The following is a 22,957-nucleotide window of genomic DNA, read 5'->3' on the forward strand; positions in this document are numbered from 1 at the left end:
ACCAATAGCAGAGCCAAAAGGAGCATTTAACTTATGGATCTGATGTCTGTGCTCTCCTAGGAGGCCAGGACAGTGGCTTTAAACCTTCTCCAAGGATCTCAGCCCAGGGCTTCTCCTACCCAAGTGAAAGCTCTACCTCTGATATCAAACCTGGATGATATAAAAGCTGGATGACATAAAACCTGGATGACATAAAAGCCAACCTCTTGCCACTTTCTTTGAGAGGTACATCCTAGCCCTGAGTGGCAGAGGGTCAAGCTGAGCACCTGTGACCTGAGCTCCTCCTTTCAGCTTCTTTTTGGGACACCAGCAGTGCCTGGTATGTGCAAAACTGGCTTCCTGGGGTGTTTTGAGCTCCAGACAAATAGAAGGTTCTGCAGAGGTGAGTGTGTGGCCCAGGGGTCAGACAAGGAGGGTGGGGGAGAGGGCAAGGTGAGGGCTCAGCACCACTGGGGCTCAGGATGTCTCCATCCTGTCTTTGTCATCCTGGGCTCATGACCTGGGGGAAGTCACTTTGCTTCTCTATGACTCAGGCTCCTGGGAAGTGGGACTCACATTTCCCTCCCTCAGAGGAATAAAGCAAATTGTAAAAGATGACAATCACCAGGCTGGTGAGATATCCAACCAAAGACACCTTTATAAGCTCCCAGACAGCTTCATAATGCAACTTGCCTTGGCCCCTGTTGGGATTTCCAGCTGTTTTCCAGAGGTGTTGGTCCTTGCCACCAGTTCCAGTTGCTTGAGGAAGGGCAGAACACAGCATCTCAGTCTCCAGAGCTTTGCCTCAGGATCTCAGAGTGATGAGCAGACTGAAATCAATGGATGGCTTCTATCCATCTGCTTGCAGGGAACAGAAAAGTGATTAGCTTTGCTCTATTACTTTCACCAGAGTACAGAGAAACAAAATCATTTTAGCTCCCACACACAGAATTCCATGAGTGACTGCAGAATATCCCAAATACCCCAACAATCCTGCTTAACATCTCCCAGGACTTTGTATAAAGAGAACAGCAGTCAAAGTAGGGAGGGTCCTTGCTCTCCAACTTATAATTGCTTAAGGAGTGTCCCCTAATAGAATTAACGAGGGTGCTTTAATTAAGAACCCAGAGTAACGACGCTCAAAACAACTCCATCTGCTGTGCGGGGGGAAAAAAAAAAGGGGGACAGATGTATGAAGATATATATTATGTACTTTGTATATCTAGAAAGAAAGGAGGCTGTGGCAGTGAGTGCTAACTCCAGAGGGTGAGGATGTCAGCCTGGTCCGTGTCTATCATTATGTGCTGTGAAATCACCCAACATCAAAGGAGCATGAAAGGAATGCGGTGAATGCCGCTTCACCATAATTGTCTGGAAAATTAAAGTTCAGTTGTGCCAGCCATTGTGTGTTAAATATCCTTAGGCAGGAAGGTCGATCCTGGAACAAGTAGGTGTGTCTGGCAGCCAGGCAAGGCAGCATTTCCAAACAACTGGCACTTGCCAGCTGATCCCCTCCCGGCCTGCTTGGACGTTTGGGTTTCTTTGCCCTCCTGGCAAAGGGTGACCCTGGGGCTCAAGTCATGAAGATGGAGCCTAAAGAACTGAACTCAGCCTCCATCCAGCCTTCCCAGGGTCAAAATCTCCATCCCTGGAGGCTTTTAAGAAGAGACTGAATGTGGCACTCGGTGCCATGGGCTGGGTACCACGGGGGGAGTGGATCAAGGGTTGGAGTTGATGATCTCAGAGGGGTCCTTTCCAACCCAAATGATTCCCTGGGATTCTGTAAAAATATCAACTGGAGTTTCCTTGACTAAGAAATGAGTAAACAGCTGCTGAAGCCAGGGAGAGTTTAGCCAAGGGGTGGCTGAGGGAGAACGTGAGGATTTGTCCAGCAAAGAGCCTGGCTGGGGTTCTCCCGGGGTGAATTTGGGGTTAGGGAGAGGGGCTGAGTGACACCAACACCTCACACGTCTCAGCTCAGGGCTTGTGGCCCCATGTGCCACCCCAGAGGCCTGGAAGGGTGAGTGGCTCTGCAGAGGTTTGAGGAAAAATCCTTCTCCTTCCCCTAGCACCAGCTGGGGCTTTCCAGCACCCCAGGTTGCAGAGCGTGGGCTCAAGAGGCTTTTCTCTACTCGAATCTACTTTTTCCAGCCCTGGATGAGATGATTCCAACACCAGTTCCTCCACAGCTTCCTGTGGGGTGAGAGCCTTTTCCTTCTCACCACAGATCTCAGGTGCTGGGCCCTTCATTCCTGACCTGAAATGACCTCTGGTGGAGGGATGCTGATTCTAAACATGTTTGGATTTTTTTTTTTTTTTTTTTTTTTTTGCCACTGCTTCACAGGCATCCTTAAACCTGGGGGGTCTCCCTGCAGTGTTCAGAGCCCAGCCCCTCTTTGCTAGCCTTGCATCTCCTAGCCCTGATGTCCTCACTCAGTCAATAACCCACATCACATCCACTCCTTGGAAGGATGGGAAGGGGCTGGGGGTGTCTGCAGAGCTGTCCTGCAGCAAGAGTGAGACACAGAAGCTGAGGCTCAGGCTGGTGGAGGCAGAGCTGCTCCTTCCAAGTCTGCACAAATCAGTGGCTCAGCTTTTAAGAAATCTGCACAACAGGCACTGGAGATGCCGTAGCACTTTTTTTTTTTTTTTTTTTTTTTAAAGAGGAGCATTACTGCGTTCAGCCCTGGCTGGGCTTCAGCTCCTCCATCTCCTCCTGCTTGCTTTTGCAGTTTCGTTTGGAGATGTTCCTTTACCTCCCCTGGGATGTTTTAAAACTAGTCTGGACAAAGTACAGGACAGAGGAACAAGCACGTAGGGGTTAGAGGGATGGAGTAAATTACTTAATGAGTTTTTTCCCAGCCCTAACGCCTGTGATCCTATGACTTCACCTCCGAAACAAGCTGTTGCTTAACACAGCTGGCACAGAAGGGCTCCTGCATTCCACCCCAGAGATGACCACATTTCCACGGGAGGTGAGCAGGGCCACCCCTTCCCTCCCTCCCTCCTTCCCCCCCCCCTCTATTTATGGTCTGCAAAATGATTTATGATCTATTGGAATGAAAAGCGCAAGGCAAATGTCAGGTATTATAAACTGTTATTACACTCCTGCTTCTGAAAACTCTCCCCCTTTTGAGTTTTTGAACTGTTTAATGGCAAGATAATATCCACAGCAGCAACCCAAATTACAGGCTCCTCGAGGCAACTCATTAATATTGTTTTATAAATGAACATAATATTCCTGGGCAAAAGTTGAAAGCGCCTAAACCCTCTTCTTTTATTTTTCTAATGGCAAAATACCCAGAAACAATTTTCAACATCCAATAATTATGATTATTAATAACTCACATTTATGTAGCACCTTTGATCTCAGAGCACATTACAAACAGTTGTGTACATATGCAGGCAGACACACACACACGTGCAGAACCGGTATCTCAGCATAGCACCCACTATCAGCCCTCCTATCACACACACAGCACCCCAGAGCCCAGAACTCTCCTGGAGAAGGCTGCAAGAGTTGCCCACATCAGCTTACGTCCTTAATGCTCTGATAATCACCTCTGCCCACTCCTAAAAAACCCACCCCTCTGCAAGGAGCTTTGAACGACTCCCGTGTGCAACCCAAAATTGCAGCGGGAGTGTTCTTGGGGTTTGCTCTTTTGATTTGGGGTTCCTTTTCTTTTTTTCTTTTTTTTTTTTTTTTTTTTTTTTTTTCCAGGCTGCAACAGGGTGAACAGAGCTGGAACCCAGCCAGGGGTAACACACCTATTCTTGCAAAATCAGCAAAAGGGGACTGTGAATGATTATAAGATGTGGCCAAACACTTGGTTTTTCCATCTTATCCCAGGATGCTTCTTGCTTCAGTATCACCCAGGAGGGGCCAGTGCTGCTGCTGCTGCTTCAGGAGAAGCAACCCAGGGGCTAAATGGGCAGAGAAAGGATGTGAGGCTGTCACACAGGCACAACCTGAAGACAAGGCAATCAATCTGAACATCTCAGACAAACTGATGCTGCTTTGTTGGGGTTTTCTTGGCTGCATGGGTCTCACCACCTCTCGTCAGCTCTGCGTGGGGTCAGAGGGACTTTGGTACAGGAGATAAACCTGACACCTTCAGCCCTGTCCATGGGGCTTGGATGGTGATGTTTCTGGAATAGGTTTCACAGACAAGTTCCTGGTGGCTGCTGTTTATTTACCTCCTCCTGGCAAGGCTTTCCTGGAGAAAGCACTGGAGCTCCTGACCCACACATGCTTTAGGTATTTCTATTCCCAATAGATGTCCAGTACCTAAACCTACTCTTCGCCAGGTTCTTGATATCCTTGCAAGCTCCTGGTCCAGCCAAGATTTAAATTTGTGCTTAATTTAACCACCAAACAGAGGCAGCATCTGACTCACTGGGGCCAACAAGCTGAGATTAAGGCAGAAGCCCTGGACCTCCTCCCACCCACACCCTGGATGAGTTACCCTGATATTTATCTCGGCCTCCTGGGGTTCCTTTAGCCTCAGAAAATTACCCTTATGGCTCACCCCTAAAAGCAGCTCAATGATAGCCCTCCCCAGGGCAAACTGGCCCAGCGGGTCTGCAGGAAACAGGGAGTGAGGATGCTCGTGGGACGCTGCCCTGGGGCAGGAGGGATGGAGGGGCTGAGAGGAGAGGAGGAGGTGAAAAAATGGGGAGGGAGATGCTGAACAGGAGAGGGGGTGAAGCCAATGTGACAGCCAGTGTCTGCCCACACACAGGGCAATGATGTGCCAACAGGCCATGGAGAAGGGGCAGGAGCAGAGCCTGCAAGTGAAGTGAAAATCCCCTGAGTCCACCCTGCTAGAACCTAAAAAATAAAAAAAAACTGGGAGATTTCCAGGAGGATGCTGACCGATTGAAGAAAACCTCAACTGGAGCAGAGGGGCAGAAGATGTAGACATCATAGGAAGAGTGAAGGGAACAGGGGTGGTTTTTCCAGGAAAGGCAATGGGTGAGAGATGGGAATCAGCTCGGGTGAGGAAGAGGATAACCTGAACCCCATGGCCTCACGGGGAGGGGGGAGGAATCCTGAGTTTAAATTTCATCAAGCAAGGCTGATGTGAGAAACTAGGGACAACACAGATAAGGAAAGAAAATATTGGAGTTGATTGTCAGGAAGGGGGTAAAATAACCATCAAAGGAGGTTTTCAGGAATATTCAGACAATATCTCTCAGCAATGACGTAGGTAAAGCTCATCCTGCCCAGGGGCAAGGAGGTGGACTGCACAACCTCTGTCTGGACTTCTCCCCCACTCCTGGTTTTGATGCTTTGGTGCTATTTAATGCCTTCATCTCACCAAGACCTTGGCCCATATGGACCACAGACCCAAGCAAGGGACAACCCACCAGGGCAGGACCTGCAGATGCATCAGACCCAGAAGCCCAAAAGGTTTTGAGTGATGGGGGTGGTTTTCACTCCTCAAAGTGCCACAGTTCAGGGCAATCCCACAGGAATGAAGATCTGCCTGGAGGAGGCATTGTGCAAGCTGGTCCAGTGGGAGGTGTCCCTGCCCATGCAGGGGGGTTGGATCATGATGAAGTTCCCTTCCAACCCAAATTCCAACCCAAACCATTCTGTGATGCCCTGGTGTGGAGGATCACAGGCACAGCAGGACACCAACACCTTCAAAACCAAACAAACCTCAGCAAGATGTCCCATGGGCTTCCTCCCACTGCCTTCCCTCCACTGCCTCCAACCCATTTGGCATAGAAATGGAAACAAGCAGAGCACAAACGTGGAAAAAGAAACTGTCCCTGAGTCCCCTGTGGATATTATCCTTGCCCTGTTAGGAAAAAATCTGCAGAAACCTGGGCTGGTGGGGGGTTTTGTGTTCCTTGTTATTTACAGGGATACTGTAAATATAAATATAAATATAAATAATATAAATATAAATATAAATATAAATATAAATATAAATATAAATATAAATATAAATATAAATATAAATATAAATAATATAAATATAAATATAAGTATAAATATAAATATTATAAATAAATATATAAGGTGCTAATAATAACAGACCAGTGCCAGAGAGGAGCTGGAGAGATAAGCAGTGGGAAGCTGCTTTCCTGACCTGGTAGGCCAGGTTTTCCTGCATGGCTGAAGCCAAACTCCCCCCACTGTGCTCCTTCCAAGGAGACCAATTTTCACCCACTGAGGGTAACAGAGCCAAGCTCATTTACACCAGCTGATGAGCTGCCTCATGACTGTCCAAGATCCCAGATGTGCATTTCACAACAGCAGAGCCCTGGTATCCTGGCCAAAATCTAATTTGAGTTAATTATGTTCTGTCTCCCTAAATTCCCCCTTAAGGTTTCAATTGGATTCCTCTCCACTTCCTGCCCTAACCTGTTGTGTAGCATTGATGTGCAGAGTTCAACAGCTGCTTTCTTCCATCCCCCAGCTAACAGCTCCCCAGACAGCAAGGGCTCACTGAAGAAATCTGAAATTGTTTCCTCATTATCAGGAAGGTGCATTTCCAGAGCTACCTAAAAAAAAAAAAAAAAAAAAAAAAAAGAAAAAAACCCCAAGGCAGATTCTCCACTGCTAAAACCACCACCACCACATCCTGGTGGGTGCTGCCTGTCCAGCCCATTGACTTACTGGGACCACAGCAACTCCTGCCAGTGCTGGATCCCCTGGCTTCCTATGGAGCTGAACACTTTGCCACCAGTCAGGGCATAAATTCCAGATTTGAGCAGCCATGGGTCAGTTTATCCTTCACCAAACCTCACCAGAGCCAATTCACACCAGGAAAGGCTGCAGCTTCCATCCTGCCTACGGTTTGATGATGTAAATATGGATTTTTTTACAATATAAATATATCATTTAGTGCTAGAGAGACATCTTAAATCATCTGAGCCATCCATCTACCCAACCTATCCCCACACTGTGTGTTTTTCATTCAGCCATCCCCAGTTCAGTAGCAAGTTAAACAGCTCAGACCCTTGCAAGTCCAGTCCCCTGTGCACAGAGCAAACAATGCTGGTTGAATTATTCAGTATGAATTATTTGTCAGGCTCCCTTCTCTTCCCTCCTCTCTTTATGAGCTGCCAGAGGACACACTATGATTTTCACCCATTTATTCCCAATTCTCAGTGGCTTATTTTTAGCCCAGAGGTTTCTTGCCAGCTTTGCACAGCGTGTCCTCAGTTAATTATTCACTGTGTCAAATCTGCTCTTCGAGATGTGTGAGGAGGAATTAAGGAGAGGTTTAAAAATAAGCACAAGGCTCAGTACTTTCCTGAATCCGACTCACAAGCCCTCCTCATCCTCCTGGTCACTCTGTAAAGATGTGGACAAGGAACCTATGGATTTATTTCACCACCCGGGTGCTTCCTGCCCCATCCAAGCCCTGCATGCAAACCACACTTGGTCTGGGAGGTTTTCCATGTGTCCATCCCACAGGACCTCGTTGGATGAGGCAGAATTCCCCTTGTGATGGTCTCACTCCTGAAGGTGATGTCAGGAGACTTCGGGATTGACCTCAAACCCCAAGCAGCTGTTGCAAGGGGTCACCCTACACAAGTGAGAGGCTGGGCAGCTTTTGGAGAGTCTCCTCCCAGCTTTGTGGTGGGTTTTATTTTTTGCCCTTCAAAGATAGGAATCTTTCCTTGTCTGCTGGCTTTTGGATCCCCACCCTCCGTGTCTGGGAGAGGAAGGAGTGAGAGGAAAAACAAAGATGATGACAATGATTTCTCCAGAAGGAGCTGCTGCTTTTCAGCCTTTTTTTCCTCTGCCAGGGGTGTTAGTGACACTGGGGATGAAATAACACCTCTGTTTCTTCTCTTATGTCTCAGAGGAGGGCTGGGCAGACAGGAAGGGAGGAACAGGCTGACTTCTGGTTGACTTCTGCTGGACTAAATCTAATCTTTACACCCAGCTGAGGCTCTATTTGTGCACAGCAGACACACCAACCAGCTCAGGATCCGAGTCCATCCTCCCAGGTGCTACCAGGAGCCTCCCCTGTCCCCATCTGACCACGTTTGGATCACATGGAGCTCAAGAGCAGGGCAGGAGACCAATGACCCCAGAAAACAAAGGCAAGATGATGAGGGCTCAGAAACAGAGCAGAATTAGCTGAAAAAGTCCCCAGCAGATATCAGCAGGCTGGTGCACCAGGCTGTGAGCTCAGACTGGCAAAGCCAGGGCTGAAATCAATCAAAGTCAACCCCGTGCCCTGAAAGTCAACCAGAATTTGTCTGAGTGAGGGCTGAGCCAGGAGGCTTTGCATGAGTAAATCCCTCAGGGATGGGGAGTGATGGGAGGAACAGACTCCATGGGAGGGAGGGTGGTGGGGGGCAGGCAGGGGGAGCAGATGCAACTGGAATTTTGGAATGTCCTGACTGTGAGCTGTAGATGGCGTTGACTGGAAGGAGCCAAAGGCCAGATCAGCTTCCAAAGCTCTGGTGAGTGGGAGAGTTTCCCAAAATTGGGCGCAGCCAGGCCAGGGGGAAGCTGCTGGTGAGAATGGGGAGGTGGAGGGGACAAGGAGGGCTGAGGGGAGAGGCAGACACACGTCTTATGGCACCTCTGAAGCTGAGCTTGAAGGGGATGGGGTTTTGTCCTCTTCTCCACCTCCCAGCCCGCAATCCAAGGCAGTGGTCTGCACTTTGAATGTAATTCCCTGCCACCTCCAAGATAAGTGGGTTCTCAACCAGACCTGTTACCCAAAGAGCTCTGAGCATCTCCAGAGAGAGGAGAAAGAGAACAGCACCAGCCCAGAAGTCGATTGATGGGTTCCTTCCGTTCAGCTCTTGCTTCACTTCTCACCCTGGGAAGGAGGAGGAAAACTGATCCTGGAGCTGCCATCCCAGGCAGGGTGTTCAGCAAAACTCAGCTGGATCTGCGTGGAGGTTTCTCACCGGGTTTAGCTGCGTGTCCCCACAGCTTGTTGAGAGCTCCCACAATTATGGGATTGCAGCTGCTCCTCACAGCCACTCAGGACAGGACAAGAAGGCAGAGATTAAGTTGCACCAGGCAAAAGGGATTTAGATTAAGCCCAGTGAGAAATTTTCCAGCAGGGAGGAGAAGGAGGTTTCTAAGGAGGCTCTGGAATCACCAGCACTGGAAGGTTCTTGTCCTATTTCTTTTTCTGAGAAAGATTAGGGAGACGTCTGTCAGAGGTGGATTAGGGAGAGCTGATCCTGCCTCGGAGCAGCGGAAGAATCCGTGGAATCTCAGATGGTCCCTCAGCCCAGTTTCCATCCCTGTATCAGTCACAGGCACAAGACAGATACTGGCACTGCTGGTGAGTGGGTGATGTGGCATCACTCCAGCACCTGGTCCACAGGGAGGGTGAAGGATCTGCCTCTACAAGTGCTCCCTGAAGGAGAGGCAGCATCTCCTCCAACCCAGGACTCGTTTATCCCTGAGCAGGGGGTGGCCAAAGTCTCTGAGACCAAGGCAAGTTGGGGCCTGGCAGAGACAGAAAGTCAGAGATGTCATGAGGGGGAACCTGAAGGACGGAAGCACAAGTAAAACACAGATTGAGATCTTTTCCTACAAGGCAAGAAAATGTTTCTTAGATCATTGCTAAGACGAGGGTCCCTTCTGTGGCAGCAACAGGATGGGTGATGGCTCCAGTCAAGAAGGTCCCAGAGGATGGATCCTGTCTGGTGACACCAGCACAGCCAGTCCCATCTCCAGGTGGGACACAGCAGGTCACTGCTTGTCCTTGGTGACAACAGGCAGGCACTTTGGCCATCACAGCTTCTCCTCAAGTGTAAGGTGGGTGTGAAACAAGCTGAGCAGCTACAGTCACTCTCATCTCTCCACCTTTTTTCTCTCTCTGTCTTCTCTTTGCCCACCTTCTCTTCTCCATCATGGCCCAGTTTCCCAGCAAGATCCCCCCTGCAGATGGGCTCAGGCTGGGAGCTCCAGAGGCTTTTCTCACCTGACCTTTCCCTTTAGCACATCAACCACAGCCTCCACTCCTGTTCCAAAACCAAAATCAGGTCCCTGGGAAGCCTCTGTGACCACTGCCCTCTGCTATGCCAGAGTGAGAAGGGAGAAGGCTGTTTTATTAGGTGCTGGTTTAAGTCCTGGTTTGGATAGATGGAGGAAGAGATGGAAGCAAGGATGCCATCCTGAAAACCTTTGGAGCCTCTTGCCAAAGCCACCTGAGGGGACATCACAGATTGCAGGCAGAGTTTCACAATGAAAGAGCAAATCTCAGAAAATGGATCTGGGAAAAGAAAAAAAAAAAAAAAAAAAAAAAAAAAGGAGCAGAAGGTGGTGGAAAGACCCTCCCAGGTTTACAGCTGTTCCCAAGAGTGGAGAACAGTGTGGATGATGAACCACCCGGGCCTGAGAACATTCCTGAGTGATACCTGTGGGAGAATTAATATGTACTGGAGAAGGGCCAAGATGTAAAGATCAGCCTGTGCTAGTCACAGACTCCTGGTGCTGGAACCAGCCCTGGCTCCCAGAGCATGGGCTGGGGCATTAAAACAGGTCCCAGAGCAGACCCAGCACCAGTGGGAGAATGAGATGAAGAAGTGAGGTGTCCAGGAGCACCTGAGCTTTTACCTCTGGGTTTCTTGGGTCACAGGTGGGGCAACCCAAAGTTATTCTGTGACACAATGAGACCTGAAACAGCCACTCCTAAAAGTCATATAAAACCAAGCCTAAGAACTTTCAGAGCTCTGGTTTGCTTCGAGGAGCTCACATTAAAACTCCTTCTGAGGTGCTGAGGGGAAGGATGGATCCCTCCTCGTGGTGGGATCCCCCCTCGTGGTGTTTGCAGAGGATTTCTCTGTGGGCAGATACAGCCCTAAAGCTGATGGACACCCTGGGCTCCATCCTGCTCACTTCTCCCAAGGACACTCAAGGGCCTGCAGTCTCAGGCAACCCATTTCTATTGCATGCAAATCCCTCAAAATCAGAAGCCCAGACACAGATCCTTCCTGGCTGCTAAATCCTACTTCCAAATTTGTTGGGAGACAAAACCGAAACCAACCAACCAAACAAAAAAAAACCCCAAACAAACAAACAAAAAACAAACCCCCCAACACTTTAAATTCCATCTCCTCCCCCCAAGAAGGGTGAAAATCAAACCTCATTTTGCCACCCTAAGGAAATCTCTGAGTTGAAATGCAAACAGCAGTTTTCCGAGCACTTTTAAGAGGTTTTGGAGTTTGACCCTCAGCAAAATGCTGGACAGAAGCCTCCTTCTCTGTGACTCTGGCAATGAGTTCCATGGATGTGCTGCAGGGAGAAGGTGGGGAGGAGGCAGACTCAGAGCATCCCCAAAGCCTGAGCTGAGCTGCCAGCCTCTTGCAGGTGCCAGACAGCACCTTTTCCTGAGCCAATTTCAGCATGATTGTGTCCCGAGGTTCTGTGATCTGATGGCACCAAAACCCCAGTAAAAAATACACAAATAAAATTCATTGGTAAGGCTGGAAACTGATGAAAACAACCAACCAGACAAAACCAACCAACCAACAAAAATAACAACAAGGCAGCTTTTGACCCGACCTTTGAATTTTGAAGTGCAACTTTTTCATCCCTGCAAAGTCTCTTAGGAGAGAGCAAAGCTGTGCTGGTGGCTGTCCCATGCCCTCTGCCACCTCCCTGTGTCAATCCAGGGTGCAGCCTGCACAGAGACACATCCAGAGCTGCTCCAGGTGAACGCTGTGATGTTTCAGGCCAGGAAAAACCTCAAGCTTGCAATGAGTCAGTGTGGGCCCAGCTCTATCTCCATCCCTACAAAGAGCCAGAATCCCTGGGAGCAGGATGTCAGCCTGCCTGGTGTCAACCCCCACCTTTCCTAGAACAGCCCCAGTTTCCTTACCCCAGAGCAGAGAGGTTGCTCTGGTAGGACACGAGCCATGGGCTTCCTCTGGGCACCAAAAGTCAAGGTCAGAGGAGCTGGGTTGCCTTAACCAACACCTCTGCTCTCAGGAACACAACCCAGACACAAACTTCCAGGGGTAAAGCAGCAGCCCCAAAGGCAAACCCCCCAGCAAAGGCCACAGCTCTCACCCACAGCAGGGAAATGAGGAAAAAAACACATTTTTGTGAATAGCACCCAACAGCATCATTCCTCCTCGCACCATCTTGGCTCTGTCACCAAGTGGGATGAACCTGGAGCCATCATCAATTACCATTGAGATTTGGGGGAGCTTTGGGTTTTCAGGTTGCTTTTTGTTGTTTTGTGGTTTGGTTTTGTTTTTTTTTTTAAAGCCAGGGATTACAAACTCATTGAGATAAACACCTTTCCTTTTAGCTTTTTTTTTTTTTCTTTTTTTTCTTTTTCTAAAGAATGCCTCCAGGGACAGGAGAGCTCCAGCATAAAATCAAGATACAATCTATTACAACACAGAAGCCATCTGTCACTGAGATAAGCACACAGACTATTTATTACCTGGCTGCAGCAACCAAAAAAATTAGTCAGAGATCCAACCAATGTAATCTTTCATTAAAAAAAGCGGTTAATGAGCTTCCCAAGAATGATAAGAAATGTGTTGAAACCTGACAAAAAGGTGATTGTTGGGGGGTTTTAAGTGCTGCTTCTGCAGAACAAGGCAGAGCCGGTTGGGTCTGTGTGGAAGTTGGGAAGATGTGAGGTGTTTAAAGGGCTTCACAGAGTCACTGGGGAGCTCACTGGGACAAACCCAGGGCACAGGTTGAGCCTTGGGGACCCCAGCTTTGCTCTGAGCTGCTCCAGCACCCAACCATCACCAGGGGATTACTTGGTGGTTTTATCCCTGTTCTTCAGTCTTCCTGCTCCCAATTCCCCCACCCTCTGGATCAAAGCAAGACACAGCTGGGCAGTGCCAGGACCTGAGTGGATGTTTGGATGGTGCTTTGAGATCCCCCAGGTGAAAGGTGGGAACTGCAAAGAGCTCTCATTACTCCGGACAGGCTGCCAGCCCAGTCCAGTCCAGCCCAGCCCAGTCCATCCCAGCACCACCCCACCCCACCCAGCCCAGTCCATCCCAGCCCAGTCCAGTCCAGTCCATCCCTGCCCCACCCAGCCCAGCCCAGTCCATCCCATCCCAGCCCAGTCCAGTCCAGTCCAGCCCAGCCCAGCCCGGCCCAGTCCAGTCAAGCCCAGTCCAGCCCAGCCCACCCCACCCCTCCCAGCCCAGTCCATCCCTGCCCTGCCCTGCCCAGCCTAGTCCAGTCCAGCCCAACCCAGCCCAACCCAGCCCAATCCAGTCCCGCCCAGTCCAGTCCAGTCCCGTCCAGCCCAGTCCCACCCCAGCCCAGTCCAGTCCAGCCCAGTCTGGCCCATTCTGGTCTGGTCCACTCCAGTCCCACCCCGTCCAGCCCAGTCCCACCCAGCCCGGCTGTGGAACCTCCGCCCCGAGCTCGCTAAGGAAGAGGAGCCGGGAGCCGCGTTCCTCCCTGTTCCCGACTTCTCTTCCCTTGAGGGGAGGAAAAAGGAGCAGCTGAATCTCTGTGTGTGTCCCGGTGCCCCCTGCAGCCCCTCCTGCCCCCCAGCCCTCTCCTGCTGCTCCCCGGCCGCCCCCCTGGGCCTGGTGCTGCCAAACGGCAGCAAAGCCGGAGCAGAAAGATGGATTCGGGAGCTGGCAGCACGGATTCACCTTTTGCCTCTGGGCAAGGGGCAGGGACAATTTTCCTGGGGATCCTGGAGCTCCCATCCCCTGCTCCCTGACATCTCCCCCAGCACCTTGGCCATGTCCTGCCCCAGCCATTTCACCCCTTTTGTCCCCACACCCCCAACCTCTCGGTGATGGGGAAGGCTGATGCTGAGCAGGGGGTCAGGCTTCAGACCAACAGTTCCAGGGCACAGCAAAGCAAAATCCCTGCAGATTTCCTGACAGCCCCAGCTCCAGGAGGTCCTGACACCCCTGTCCCAAGCACCGGTCTGCCAGGAGCCCAAGGGGACACCTTCTACCCTTCTCCTCTAGCAACAGATGGAATTGGGACCCTTTTGGTCCATTTTCTCTGCTGCTATAAATCCGGGACAGCAGCTGGTTTGGCTCTGCTCCTCTTTGCACTGCTGGAATCCCAAGATCATCTCTGGTTTATTCCTTTCCTCCCTGCCTGGGTACCACTCTGGAGACAGGGCAGAGATGTGCAGTCGAGATGTCTCCAGGTGTGCATCCTCAATAAGAAAAACAAATGTTTTAAAGATGCTTTCCAGGGAAGGGAAGAGTTTTATGACAGGGAGGGCATATTCTTCCCAGGGCATCAAAACTGCAGCATCCTCTGACACACACTGGCATTTTGCACAAGCAGGGAACTTTGTCCCACTGTCTCCTATCTGACCCTTAGCAAACCTCAAAATTTGCTTGCACTTGCTTCCAGGAGGCTGGTTACACCTCTAGCCTCGACTCTGACTTGCAAATCTGATGTTGTTTGGTCTTCCTCTACCAATGCACAAAAGATTTATGGCAGGGTGTAGCCTTCCGGATGTCTTAATCCTTTTCCTTTGCTGAAGACACCCATAAAACTTACCTGTCTCCTGGATTTTTTCAACACAAGTGCAAGAAGAAAATAAATAAATGAAATAAATCACGGCAATGAGGGAAATATTCCTGGCACATTGAGCCCCACTCTGCTGAGCCACAGTTGGAATCAGGCCTGGGTTAATTATTATTTCTCTTCTTTTAGTATTCACTAAAGGCAGAAATCACCCCTGAAGTCAATCAGCTGAACAGTTCCATGACTTTCAGCAAGAGAAGCGGCACAGTCACCAGCCTGGAACTACAACAGCAACTCCACCACTAAACCCACAATTCTGGGGCTCCTTGGGGACTTCTCAAGATCCTACATAACTCAGCACAGGAAGTTTCTTTCATGCATCACAGGGACCAAACTTTAGAGGCTGAGGAACATCACCATCCAGGCTGTGGCCAGTCATCAAAATGTCTGCTGCAGGAAGGGTATGGGAGAAACCATTAAATCAAGAAAATAATGAGGAGAAGAAAAAAAAAAAGTGCCTAGGGAAGTCATCCCCTTGTACCTCTCCCCTCACCTTCTTCCCTCTGAGGTCAGCTCTTGCATCAGATTTTTTCTCTCACGTCTCCTAATTCTTCCTATCTCATGCATCTGAGGGTGGGTCTCAGCCTCACTGCACTGGCCTAAAACCTGACTGAGTTCCTGGACTCAGCATTTCCTCCAGGCAATGAGCTCTGCAGGCCCAGAGTCAAAGGCAGGTTCCTACATGATGCCCTGGTTATGCTCACAGATCCCACAAGCAGCAGCAGGGCTCAGGGGTTCAGCACTACCCAAATGAAGCCACCACCACTTGTCACCTCCCTCTGGTTCCTATCAACCTCCTCAGCCACACTGAGCTCTTTAATTACCTGTCTAGCCTCCCAGGCTCTCTAAGTCTCTCCCAAACTACATTCCTGCCTCTCCAGGCCCCTCCTAGAACTGGGGGAGATGACCTGGAAGTCCCACTGGTGCCCCTGATGCTCCATCCTCCAGCAGCAGGGTTGGAGCTCATGGCAAGAAGACCTTGAAAGGCGAAGTCATCTGCAGGCAGGCATCTGACCTCCAGGAAAATGCATCTGACCTCCAGGTAGGATGCACCTGACCTCCAGGAGGATCAATCTGACCTCCAGGTAGGATGAATCTGACCTCCAGGAGGATGCACCTGACCTCCAGGAGGATCAATCTGACCTCCAGGAGGATCAATCTGACCTCCAGGAGGATCAATCTGACCTCCAGGAGGATCAATCTGACCTCCAGGAGGATGCACCTGACCTCCAGAGAGGATGCAACCACTCCAGCCCAGGCTGTGCAATTCCTGGGATGAGCAGAGCTTCCCTCCAGCTGTCCTGTGCCTGAGGAGCCAGCAGGCACCCAGCAGAGGACACTGACTAACAAGTCCTGGGGGTTCTTCTGATCTCAGTGTAGAACCAGCCTGGATTTCCCAGAGCCTGATCTCAGTCCCAGGGCAGCTTTTCCATCAAATCCCAAGTGGTTCAGGTTGGAAGGGGCCCCAAAGCTCCTTCAGTTCCAACCCTCCTGCCATGGGCAGGGCCACGTCTTTGCTTTTTAACCTCAGCTCTGTTCCTGGGTCCCAGGTGCAGGATGAAGTGGTTGATTTGCAAGAGGTGATGCAGATTCTCCCCCACTGAAAGGCTGGAGGAGAGAAAGCAACCTTTGTGACCTCTCTTTACAGCCCAGCCCAGTTCCCTACACAAATCTCTGAGACACGAATGAGTCAGAGCCATGGCCAGGTGAATGCAAAAGGTTTATGGAAAAGCAAAAAACATTTGTAAAAAAAGAAAGAAAAAAATTAAAACTGATTCAGCTGACCTGCTAGGTTAAAAAAATAAAGTAAAATTTATGTTGCATGGTAGAGGGACAAGGACTGGACTATGATGGTTCATGAACAAGAGCTGTAGAAAGTTCAACAAGTGCTTTCCTACCTCTCCTGCCAGACCTACCAATGTCTCCATCACAAGAGAAGAGGTTACTGGGTGCATGGAGGTAAAACCATGTAAATTCCTCTCTGGTTTTATTGCATGGAATCATTTCCTGCTGAGTGGATTTCCTGCTCTGCTGATGGACAAGACCATCAAAAAGTCACTGTGGAGAAGGCTCTGGTGAACCCAACTCAAGTTTTACACAGTGTGAAACAACATTTAATCTATGTGGGGTAGAAATATGAGACCTCTTCAGCATCAAATCCTCCAAACACCAACCTGAGCCTTCCAGAGATCTCACTTGAGACATAACTGGAGGTAAACCACCCCTCACCACTTCCACCCTCTTCCCAAAAAACACTCCATAAGAGTGAAGTCATTTATCCCAGCCAGGAGAGCTTCCCAAGGCATTAACCTGCAGGGGAATTCTGCCAATGACACACTCAGGATCCAGCTGCAAGAAGGGGAAAGGAAAGATTCCCATCTCTCTCAGATAACTCACCTGCTCCTCTGATTCAGCATGGATCTGAGCAAGCCTCAAAACCTGACATGCAAACCTGCACACACACGCCAGGTTCATGGGGTAAAGCTCAGGGACTCAGAAACCTCTACTGCCTGTGTGTGCACTCCAGCCTAAAGCTCAGCATCCCAAAAAAAAAAAAAAAAAATTCCATCAGGGTGCTGTGGTGCAAAAGGCAGAGCCTCCCTCCACACCTCTGTGCCTTGCCCTCCACGCTGGCAGCTCTGGACCTTGCAGAAGGTTTTTCCCTTTCTTTCCCATGGGATTCCACTCAGAAGTTTCCTACCAGCTGCAACCACAGGGTTTCACCTGGCCCTCAGCCAAGCTCAGGGACAGTTTCAGTTCCACTTCAGTGAGCGGGTAAAAAGAGAATCCAACCAAGCCCAAGGAAGGGTCCATTCCTCAAGGTGGAGCATCCCCAAATCACCCTCCACCTCCTGAAGGGGAAGGGAGATGGAAAACCCTACCTCTAGCTCAAGAACCATGGAGAGAAGCTCTTGACAAAACCTGAAGCCAGGGACCTGCACTCCCAATTTAACCACTGAGCCCATTAACCCCCTGTCCCTGTTGGGAACTGGGTGGCTGTGGGATGGCTGGAAGAGCAGCAGTGCCCCATTCTCTGCCAGGTCCAGACATTCCCCAGTGGTCAGGAAACCTCCTTTTCAGGGAGGTTGGGAATGTTGGGATACAGGCTCCTTCAGACCTTAGGAAAGGTCCCCAAAACGAGTGGAGCCCAGAGCCCAGCTGGGTGCAGGGAGAGCTGAGCCAAAAGTTCTCTCTCAGAAGTAAAACTTAAACCAACCTCTGCACTTCTGCTCCATGGACTTCTTGGTCCAGTTCTTGGCAACCAAGAGCTTCAGGATTCCTGCTGAGGGGTTGGCAGAGGAACCAGCTCCAGTGGACTCCTCCATTCAGCCCTCCTGAATTCTATGTCCCTGCACAAGTAAAGAAGCAGCAGCCAACACTGCTGATATCCCAGGGTACAAGGTGGGATTGAAACAGCTAAAAGGAGGGAAAAAATCCCAAGAGACACGGCAGAGAAAAAAATATATATATAATTTTTTTTTGTCTTCTATTTAAGTGGTAACCCAAGTATGTCAAGCAAGGCAGTTCATGTGCCAGCTTTCTCTATTTCATCCCCTTCAAAGTAACCCGGGAATCTCAACTTCACTGCAAAAAGATCACATAAATCTGATCATATATATAATATTTTTAATAGAAAAATCTATAAAAGAAAATTATTTCATAGAGGCCACAAACCCAAGCTGGAGTAAATCCTTTGTACAGTTTTGTATAATTTAACTTTTACCAAATATCAGAATAGTGGTTTAACTAAAAATGCCATTGAAAATTGAAAAAAAAAAAAAGTCTATTTGGGAAAGGCAAATCATAATTTCATTTTATTTTCCAAATGAAGCTGCCTCAAATTTGGAACCCATGATCACAAATATTTTTGATCCAAGGGGGTATTGGGGTAAAAAAATTTTTAGACAAAAACCCCAAACCACTCCACTTGGTTCTCTTTATTCCCATTGCCCTAAATTTCAGAATCTTGGTTCAAAAGCAAGGGCCAGAGCAGGTTTTGGTTTCAGGCTGAGGATAAATGACACCAGAACCTCTCAGAGGTGTTCCCATGAATCTTTAAGCAGCAGAGATATCAGTTTTTTCGTCTCACTTGGGACACTTCCAGACCTGGAAAAACTTGTTCCAAGTGAAAAACAAAAAGGGTGTATTTGTTGCCAGGAAATGCAAGCACCTCAACCCACCCAAGAGTTTCACAGAGGGGCTGCAGACCCCAGATTCCCCTCCAGGCCTAATCCCTAATCTGGAAGGATTTTGATTCTCCTTGGAGGAGAATTTCTCACTGCCAGTGCTGGGATTCTCCATGGGATCCCTCCCAGGGGTCCCAGGTCTCTTCCCAGCATGGAAATGAGCACACCAAGAGGAGCAGGGAGCTGGAGTTGACATCTGTCACCTTCTCTGCAGAGGAAAGTTTTGCCCCAGGAAAAGATGTTCAGATTGGGCTGGGCTGCATGTTTTCCAGTGGGTTCCAGTCCCTATCAGCTTCACCCATTTAGTAGGCTGGTGTTAAACAAGTTCAGAGGCAGGTGTGGCCCCTGTAAGGAATTTCTTTGGCTGTGGGAAAACTTGCACTGAGAAACAGTTTTTGTAATGCTTGTCAGGGCACGTAGGAAGCCTGTCCCCAAAGTCCCAGGAGAGCCTTGGTGGGAGACAGAACGTTGCCTAATACACAGCAGCACCCAGGAAGAACCAACTGGTTGTGCCCCAAGGAAGGTTTGAGACCATGGAAGAGCAGCCAATGGATTGGGGTCAATTAGAAGCCTCATTAGCCAGGAGGTGAGAGGAAAGTGTAACCAATTCAGAGTCTTCCACATCTCTTCTTCTTACAGGTGGGACTGTCCAGCAGAGTCTTCCGAGCCAGTTCCCTCAACTTCAGAGGGGCAGAACCCAAAAACCTCCCCACAATCATAGAATCAGAGAATGCTAGAGTTTGAAAAGGGACCTCTAGAGATCATCTCATCCAAAACCCAAGGTCCCTCATGCCTACGTGCTCGTGCCTACATCCAGATGCCAAACATGACAAGAAAGCCTCTGCCAGGAGCATCTTTTCCCAACTTAAGTGCAGAAAAATCAAACCAGCTCTGGTTGCCTTGATCCAGAAGGACCTGCCTCTGGGTTACAGCATGTTCTGAGGCCCAACCTGCTCTTTACAAACACACAGAGACTCCTCCATCCCTCAGTCTGGAATGAGTGGGTATTGCAAAGCCTGGATGACTTCCCACCTGGTCCATAATCCAACCTTTGGCTGGTTTCTTCCTGTGGGGACTGCAAACACCTCAGGTCAGGGTCTGTGTGCTGGTACAGCACCAAGCACAAAGTGGCCATGACTTTTGACCAAACCTCCCATTATTTCTGAAATACAAATCAGATGTTTCATGATGCGAGTTCAGTGCCTGATCAGCTGTGCTGACAGCAGACCCGAGCAACCATTCCCAGACCATCTTGTCCTTCCACCATGGGTAACCTTTCTTGGCCCCAGAACCAGTACTGCATGCAGACAACTGATACAGACAAGGCTGGTATGGCCAGGAACACAATTTAGTCATACCAAAGCCTTAGGTCTTACAGACATTTATTTCTGTTTGCTAAAAGTTTGGGACAAATTACCCTTTAAACCCAACTACCCTGGGAAGCACCCATATAGAAACATTCAGGTGATGGTAAAGTGTCCAACTGGTGTAAAAAAAACCCAAAAAACCAACAAAGCCCAAGTAGCCATGAAGCTACAGCATGATATCCACCAAGCAGAGAAGAAATGGGGGTGACTTCCACAACCTTCTTGGCCTCACACAGCCCAGGAGGACCTGCCACCCCTTTTCTATTTCTTGTATTTATGAGATCACCAAACGAGTTCCTCAGCAAGAATTAGTGCTCCCGGGTTATGCAGAGCTCCTGCTTTGATGTCCTCAACTCTCTGCATCAGCACCAATGTCCCCAATCAGTGGTGCAGCAGAACAATGCTTGGAGGTGGGTTTCTCACCTGAGGTTTTGCAATTACCTCTCTTTTGCAGTTTAAGCTCTTTTGTATTCTCCACTAAGCCTGATTAGCATCTACAGCCACTTTGCTGCACACTGCTCCTCCCCAGGCTTAAAGGTGGTTCTTTTTTCTATACATTAAATTATAGGTGTTTAACAGGCAGCCTGAAAGGTTTTTCTCAGCACCCCATGGGACACAACCTCCCTCTGCTACCAGAACAAGCCCCTGGCCTGTCCTTGACCCCTTGGAGCCACTCCGGACACTCCGGAGCTGGGATTCCCAGTAGAACCCCAGCCCCAGAAACCAGCTGAACCCTCTATCTCACTGCTACAGATTTTTCCATAGAAACACAGCCTGGTTTGTGTTGGAAGGGACACCCTCACCCAGACGAGGTTACTCACAGCCCCATCCAACCTGACCTCGGAAGTTTCCAGGGATGGATGGGAGAGCAGCAGCAGCATCTCAGGGCACTGCAGCATCCAACCCCGCCAAAGGGGGCAAGGAAAAAAATCCCGGAGGCTGAGGCTGGGGGTGGGCAAGCAGCCTCGGGAGGACCAGGCAGGGGTCGGGCAGGGTGGGTGTGGAGCGGGCCGGTCCCTCCAGCGGTGTCCCCGGGTGGGACAGGCGCTGTCCCATCGCTGTCCATGGTACCCGCAGCCTCCTCGGGGTCGGCTGATGGGCACCCCCACTCCCCCTCCCCGGCGGCTTTTCCAAAGCTACACGGAAAGAAAAGGATTGATGTCACCCTCTGGAAGCTCCCAGGATTTCCCTGCGTTCCGTGGTTGTCTCTCCAGAGAGGAGAATCTCCCATGGGAATCTGCTCTGGCGGCCTGAGAAGCCGAGGTGATTTACAAAACAATCCTAAGGATGAAGTACATCCTGAAGGGAATCGTTTCCAGCTTTCCTGGAACTGCCAGAGCAAAGTTACAGCTCCCAAAAAAGGGCCACAAAATGATCAGAGGAATGGAAAACCTTTCTTGTGAGGACAGGCTGAGAGTTGGGATTGTTCATTCTGGAGAAGCAACCTTAGAGCCCCTTCCAGGGCCTGAAGAGGCTCCAGAAAAGCTGGGGACAAGGGCCTGGAGGGATGGGACAAGGGACAATGGCTCTCAACTGGAAGAGGGGACACTTAGGTCAGACATCAGGAAGAAATTCTTTGGGGTGAGGGTGCTGAGCCCCAGGGTGCCCCCAGAAGCTGTGGCTGCCCCATCCCTGGCAGTGCTGAAGGTTGGATGGGGCTTGGAGCACCCTGGGCTGGGGGTGGGAGGGGTGGGAATGGATGAGCTTGAAAGTCCCTCCCAGCCCAAACCATTTTATGATTCTATGACTCTTCACTTTTCCTGATGATGCTCAAGGACCTGAACATGCTCAGCAGACACCCCAGTGTGGCTGCTTCTTTTCCAGGGACACATCACCTAACCTTGTGTTAGGAAATCCAGAAAAAAAAGGATTTCCTCAGAAGTAGGAGCTATGGGATGTGCTGGGCATCCCCTGTCTTTTCTCTGCTACCGAGTCACTTAAATTAGAAAAGCCCTTTCAGATCATCAATTCCAACCATAAAGAACCAGGGCAACAGGCCCCAAGGAGAAGCCTCTGCTTTAAACCCACTCAGCTAAAGCAAGTTTCAGTCGATAGGAATTGGCTAAAGAGGCAAGAAAAAAGCCACCCTGAAAATGAGGTAAGTGTGCACAGTGTGTTTTCCACCTGTTTTACTAAATTGGCACATGTTTCTCACCTAGACAAGGCCTCATTTACTTGACCTTGGGCAAAGCCCACAACCTCCTCCTGCTTTATGTTTCCCACTTTGTAAAATGAGGGGAGCTCTGTACCTGCTTTTTGTGGAGTGCTCAGAGATTTATGGAGGAGGAGGAGGAGGAGGGCTACATGAAAGGGAACGAGAAGGAATTATTTTACCTTGACACACCACCAAAAAAAAAAAAAAAAAAAATTAAAAAAAAGCCCTAGCCCTCCAAGTCCAGTTCTCCACTATTTTACTAGCAGAAGCAAGAGTTTAGGGAACAATAAAAACAAAGTTAAAGCGTTCTCAGCTCATTACACATTTTCTCAATGTCTTTTCAGACGCAATTAAACCAAAGAACCCTGAAATTAACTGGTTTCCAGCCCGGGTAACACTGGAAACATTTATTTCCTACCCTCCATGTCTAATTAGTGCCATTTAGTCAAAAGGGAGCAAAACTCCAATTTGTAAGTGAAACTAGACGTATATTAAAAACACACTGGGTAATAATGCCCCAGTGCTTCTGTAACGCTTCATGCCTTCAAAGGGCTGAGCAAGTATGATCTCATTAATTCTCACAGGTAGGTAATTTGGGGTTATTAGCCTTGTTTTACAGCCAGATCTTAGAGAGGTGGAAGTGATTTGCCCACAGGCACAGACTCCACGCTCGAGACTGAACTAGAACCTGGGAGACCGGCGGCCGTAACCGGAGCTGGGGACCCTCCGCATCTCCAGAGGGGACCCCTGGCTGGGGCAGGAGGTGGCTCCTGGGGGATCCAGG

The 22,957-nt window shown here is 49.5% G+C and overlaps 1 long non-coding RNA gene across 2 annotated transcripts; it reads right to left on the minus strand.

The window, feature by feature from the left end:
• Positions 1 to 292: 292 nt before the first annotated feature.
• On the minus strand, positions 293 to 17,115 carry LOC139800206 (uncharacterized). Of its 2 annotated transcripts, none has more exons than XR_011727643.1 (2): positions 16,862 to 17,115; positions 293 to 837 (listed from the first exon to the last, which is right to left on the minus strand). It is a non-coding gene; the product is annotated as an uncharacterized lncRNA (long non-coding RNA). The 2 variants fall into 2 exon arrangements; XR_011727644.1 differs by lacking the exon at positions 16,862 to 17,115 and adding an exon at positions 963 to 1,168.
• Positions 17,116 to 22,957: the final 5,842 nt, after the last annotated feature.

The sequence above is a fragment of the Heliangelus exortis genome, chromosome 10 (genome assembly GCF_036169615.1).
Source record: "Heliangelus exortis chromosome 10, bHelExo1.hap1, whole genome shotgun sequence".
Classification (NCBI taxonomy): Eukaryota; Metazoa; Chordata; class Aves; order Apodiformes; family Trochilidae; genus Heliangelus; species Heliangelus exortis.